The sequence below is a fragment of the Elaeis guineensis genome, chromosome 4, assembly GCF_000442705.2.
Source record: "Elaeis guineensis isolate ETL-2024a chromosome 4, EG11, whole genome shotgun sequence".
Taxonomy (NCBI): domain Eukaryota; kingdom Viridiplantae; phylum Streptophyta; class Magnoliopsida; order Arecales; family Arecaceae; genus Elaeis; species Elaeis guineensis.
Genome location: NC_025996.2, coordinates 11,486,588 through 11,492,284, shown reverse-complemented (window position 1 = coordinate 11,492,284; position 5,697 = coordinate 11,486,588). Strand labels below are relative to the sequence as shown.

The following is a 5,697-nucleotide window of genomic DNA, read 5'->3' as shown; positions in this document are numbered from 1 at the left end:
CGATGGGGTTCTGCTAACGGGCGTCCCGATGGTGCTTAGTAAAGCGTGCCGCAGGAACTGTGATCCAGCTGTTATTTGGCTCCCACCGAGTAACAGCTGGCGAGCATTATATGCAAGCATCAGCTCCGTCGGCACCTTATGGGAGCCAGTCCCCGGTTCCGCTGCTCCACAGGAACAACCTACTGCTCGTCATCATCCATTTGCGGCATTGGATCGATCCGTCCGTTGATTTAATCCTAAGTACACCTAATATGAAAGGCGGGATCCATGATTCTCAGAAAGTGTTTGAATGATTCTCAGAAAGTGTTTGAATTTGGAATGACATCAAAATATATTAAAATTAAAATCAGAATGGTCAAATTTTTAAAGTATTTGATTCAAGATCGAAATTAAAATTAAAATTTTAATTTTTAGGAATGAAGAAGAGTAAAGTTTTAGATAGATTGGATGATTTTTGTTATATCTTACGAATGCTCATTCTGATTTCAGACCCAATTTCTTTCGATCAAACATCTTTTGAAAGATACATTTTTATTTTGATTTTAGATCTTAATTTCTTTCAATCAATCAAACATCTTCTTAAAATCAGATATGCTAGTCATGTTCTTGATAATAAATCTTTTGCTTGGGGGAATTGGTTCAAATCAGGGGATGCTTATTACCGTTAAATTGTTGAAAAATGCGAAACAATGAACACGAGGACCATCCTTAAGAGCCATTCTGCTGATATTGATACATGGTAACCATACAAGAGTTATATGTGTGATTGTGGAGCATGACAAGGGATGTTGGATGCTCGTGAATTTGAGCTGTGTACGCTCCAGGGGACCCTCGCATTGATTGATTAGGGGTATAAGTTTTTTCTTTTCCCTTATTTTGGTCGTTTACCGGATCAACCTGTGGTGTGGAGCGTTGGGGCGCCTGGTTCACATGCAGCCCTCCTTGTCGATCGTGCATTAGACGTGACATCGTAGGACCATCTAATTACTTGTCCCCTAACCATGGCCTATGTGTCAAATAACATTAATGAATCCAAATTATGGGGATGTAGAAAGTTTCCCACCCAAGGATGTTGTATTAGGTACTGAGGCACCAATTTTTGCAAGTTACGCCAATGCCTTTGAGGCATGGAAACAAACACTTCATGTGCAGACAACCAGCACCATGCAATATTGGTTGGTTGGCATTCATATATATTTTAACCTTCAATTTTTAGTTTAGTCATGATGGGTGAAAACATGGATATGAATGAAGCATGTACGAAATATTAACCTGCCGTTGTGCCCACCGGCAAGGACATATCATTCAGGTGGCCATCATTCTGCAACTCTTGTCTTTGGTGGAGTGTTCTCAGATGGCCTAGCATTACCATTCAAACAGACAACGCCATTGAATTTAAATTTGTCCTATCTTGGTGCTCACGACCTTAGGAAAACCCATTCATATTGCAAGCTCATTTCTCAAACCAACTTCTCCAGTAAGGATAATAATGATTCTCACTTTGTCTGGTTGTCACTTTTGATACAACAACTACATAAATGAATGGGTCTAACATGTCATCTCAATTAAGACATGGTTGGCTGATCTTATCATGAAATAGACAACTCAACTCATATCAGAAAGAATGAAAAGAAACATCAAATAGGAAAGAAAAGAAAAGCAAGAGCAATTTGTTGATAATAAACTATTTTCAAGGTGTTGCAGCCGGTCCTGAATTAATGACGTGGACTACTTCTGTGGATCCACGAGACAACAAAAGGATTACAAGATTTGTCTAACCGGCCGTTCGTTGTTTAAGTCAAAAAAAAAAAAATTAATAAAAAATAAAAAAAAAAGCTTAATAACAATGGTTGTAATAATGTCGGTATTAGAGACACGTTTTTTTTATAGAGACTAAAATATTGTCACCATCTAGGATTGTGTTACGACAGTTTAAAGATTCGTCGTAATCATTGGAGGTTATTATAATAATTATTACTCCCAACACAATAGAGAGAACATTTCTCTGCATTAGATGGAAAAAAACCCATCAGCCAAGGTGAGGAGATTTAGATTGGCCTAAGAAGACCGTTGAGTCGAAAGAATGTCTGCTCAAACTAGGGGGCTTCAATTGGGTGATACATGACCTTCAAGATCTTCTGATTTACTCATCATATTTCTCAACTTGATCGAAATAGATTTGCTTCAGCATGCAAAGCACCATATCAATTCTTAATTAGACCAACCGTTTTTGCCATATCATCAAGCTTATTTTCCATCACATCACAAGAATTTTTTCTTCATCGTCAAATGAGATATATCCCAATAGTTCACTGGTTCTAGAGAAACAAGCGCCTAATTCTGTGTCATCTTCACCTAATTAAATGCCACAGTAGCTTTCGTTTAAACATCCTGTGAGCATTGTATGCTCTCCTCGAGTTGGAATTATACAGCAAATATAACCGGTAGAATAGGCCCATCACTGTGATCGTGACGACCCTTAATTTACCCAACGATACTTTGGCTGGGCGTGTTGGGGACTTTATCGTACGTGACTTTCCCTTGTTTGGTTGTTACAAGCCACGACAGTGACGCTAAATTATTGCAAATGGATCAGAACAAAGTGATCGAGTGGATCACTTTTCTGGGACCATCTTTTCTTATCTAATTTGTAACGGGCAAGGCACGTCCCGACCCCATGCGCAACCACCGCTATTTCCATCAGTTTCTCTGTTAACCCCCCCCCCCCCCCCGCCCCCACAAAAAAAAAAAAGCCTAAAGTGGGGAGAATATAAAAAGAGAAAAGAGACAGCATTCATGAGTTTTATGATGAGATGCTGCCTTTATGTTACTCCAGAGCTTTAAAGTGGATATGGAATTCCGGTCGTAATGTAACAAATAATCACATTTGTGGATAAGGTGGGAATACCGTAATTTACAGTTCGTAGGAATAACGTATTTGGTTTTATTATTATCGAATTTTCTGCATGCTCAATATCTAAAAGTTTTCTTCGTTCTGCCCAATGAGCTCATCTTTCGCCACCTAGACATGCGACTCTTCACACCCCATACAATCTCCAACATCGAGTTCTTTAAGACTGGCCCGCAAGCTAATATTGGCAGGTATATATCACGCCAATTTTGTACTACCATCCATGCCCACGCTACTACCAACACATTTAACAATTGGTGTTGCGCATGACCTGCATACAAGCTATGTCGGTTATATTAAACCCTTCAAGTGAGATGATTGGGACTTGAACATGACATATATCACCCCACAAAAAAGTCTCTCCTATTGGTACTGTTAAGATGGATGGCCAAACGCTTGGAATGGTAATAGATTGAACAGGGATCTGATTGGTCATTATACATACCTATCTTGTAATTAAAAAATACAAATACATACCTATCCTATATTTGTCTCATGCCGAATAAATAAAATGGGCCGCTTTGGAATGGATATGATGAGAAACTCATCGTATAAACATTCTAAAATAATTATAATTTAAAAAAAAAATTTAGATTAAAATTATAACATCATTATCCACATCCAGCTTGAATCCACTTTAGATATTTTATCTAGAACTGATACCTCTCGTCCTGGTATTGCTTCCCATTAAAAATTTGATAAAAAATGATTAGCTTACAAAACATTACTATAAGAACTTAACAAATTGCATGCATGAGTAAAAGGACTTCCTCTTTTTTCTCTTCCCAAAAAAAAAGAGCAGATTTGGCCACTGTAACAAGTATTTTATATAACCTCATGCCAATATTAATTTAATTAACATCATCAAAAATTATTTTCATATACATAATCTAATCCTAGTTTTTTTTTTTTCTTTGTTGAAAAAAGTTAATACCAAATCTTCATCTGATGTATCTATATCTAATTTTACACACCTAAGTTAATTACGAAGATAAAAGGAAATCACCTTTTCGTCATGGTAATATTTCTGGACCCGTTGGTGAAACACGTGCAAACTCCGTTGCCCAGACATCCTAACAGTTGGCATCCCATCAGATATATGGCTAAGGTTCCTTCATCACGAATCCCCTGGTTCCGCTAGAGCATCGTTGCCCAATCGCCCAATCTAATAGAAGTTTAGTCCCATATCGGATATAAAGCAAAAGTCTGTAAAGCCAATGGGTATATGAAGGCTGATTGCCTATCCTCCCAACCACGCAGCTGCGAGCTGGGTGCATAGCGAACTATTCTTTCGCCTTTTACTAAAGAATACCGTGTGCCCGCCTCTAAAAGCAGCATACGCCACTTTTTGGAGGGCTTCTTTTCTCTTCCGAGAGAAGCCCTAACAAATCTTAAATAAAATATATATTTTAAAATTTTTAATTATGATTGAATTTTGTGGCATGCCTTCGATTGTATAAATTCAATTTTGCATTTAAGAGTTGTGCATGTGGGTCGATCCAAAAATAATTCTAAGTTAGCCCATTTTGTACTTATATTGCTTGCATGTAATTTATATTTATATTTTAATTTACATTTAATTATTCATATATTTTATATTATTATAATTTTTATTTTGTTAAACTAATGTAAACATACTATCGATGAACAGTTTATGCCTCGACCTTATAACTAATTAAATGTAACAGAAACATCACAATCTTATATGTTATCTTAAAATTTATATTTAACTTGATTAATGTGGCACCATCAAACTTAACCTAATTGATCCAAGTAACATGACCTAACATGGCTCAATCCTGATTTAATTTTAGATGGATTAGATCAGAGGAATCTCAGCCAGCTCTCAGATTAGGTTGTTTTGGAATTGGCAGGTTTAAACAATTGTTTTTCAAAACCTCATATTCCAAAGGTTTTTAAGACGACTCCTGATAATTTAGGTCCCCATGAAACCAATTCTTTGTTGCCAGACGATCACCGGACTTGCCCCAGATCTGATATATTATTAAAGTATGTTATCGAAGATAGAAATGAATCCATGTTGACCATCCAAATCAGGACCTTGTAACAGTAAATCAACCCCCCAAAAAACAAAGTGCACATAAGGCCAATTAGACTGGAGATCACTAAGCAGTTATCCGGCAGCAAGTTCTGAAAAATGATACGACGCACAAAACTTAATTCAACGAAGGTATTGTTGGGATATACCGACCGACTCCATCCGACCGACCGACTCCATCCATCCGACCGACGCCATCCATCCGACCGACTCCATCCGACCGACTCCGTTCGGCCGACCGACTCCATCCGACCGACTCCGTTCGACCGACCGACTCCGTTCGGCCGACCGGCTCCATCCGGCCGATCGACTCCTCCCGACCGACCGCAGACGACACCAACAGCGACTACCAATTGCGCCCCGATCGGAGCGGATCGGCCTAGCGGCCCCACGTCGCCTCCGATCGCCTGAGGGCCGACCCCCCGTCACCGACTTCCCATCGGATGGGACGCCGACGACTCACTATCAGTTTGGATGGCTGTCGCCCCACCTCTATAGGCCTTCCTAGACGCCGGATGAGTGGCATGGGCTGCAGTCCCATCAAATAAACGCCGCATGAACGCCAGGGGGCATTATCCTGCCAGGAAGCCTGGGACGCTGTCCTGCTAAGGACGAGAATTAATTTCTAGGACCTGTCAACTTTGTCAACGACGTGACAACTTCCGATGATTTGACAACTCTCCAGTTGTCTACGTCACCGACGGCGAGGCCATACCACCTCCAACTA

General features: G+C 39.5%; 1 non-coding gene across 1 annotated transcript; it reads left to right on the top strand.

Moving 5' to 3' along the window:
- The first annotated feature begins 4,169 nt into the window (after nt 1–4,169).
- On the top strand, nt 4,170–4,289 carry LOC114913160 (U5 spliceosomal RNA). The gene has a single exon (XR_012141099.1). It is a non-coding gene; the product is annotated as a U5 spliceosomal RNA (small nuclear RNA).
- The last annotated feature ends 1,408 nt before the right edge of the window (nt 4,290–5,697 follow it).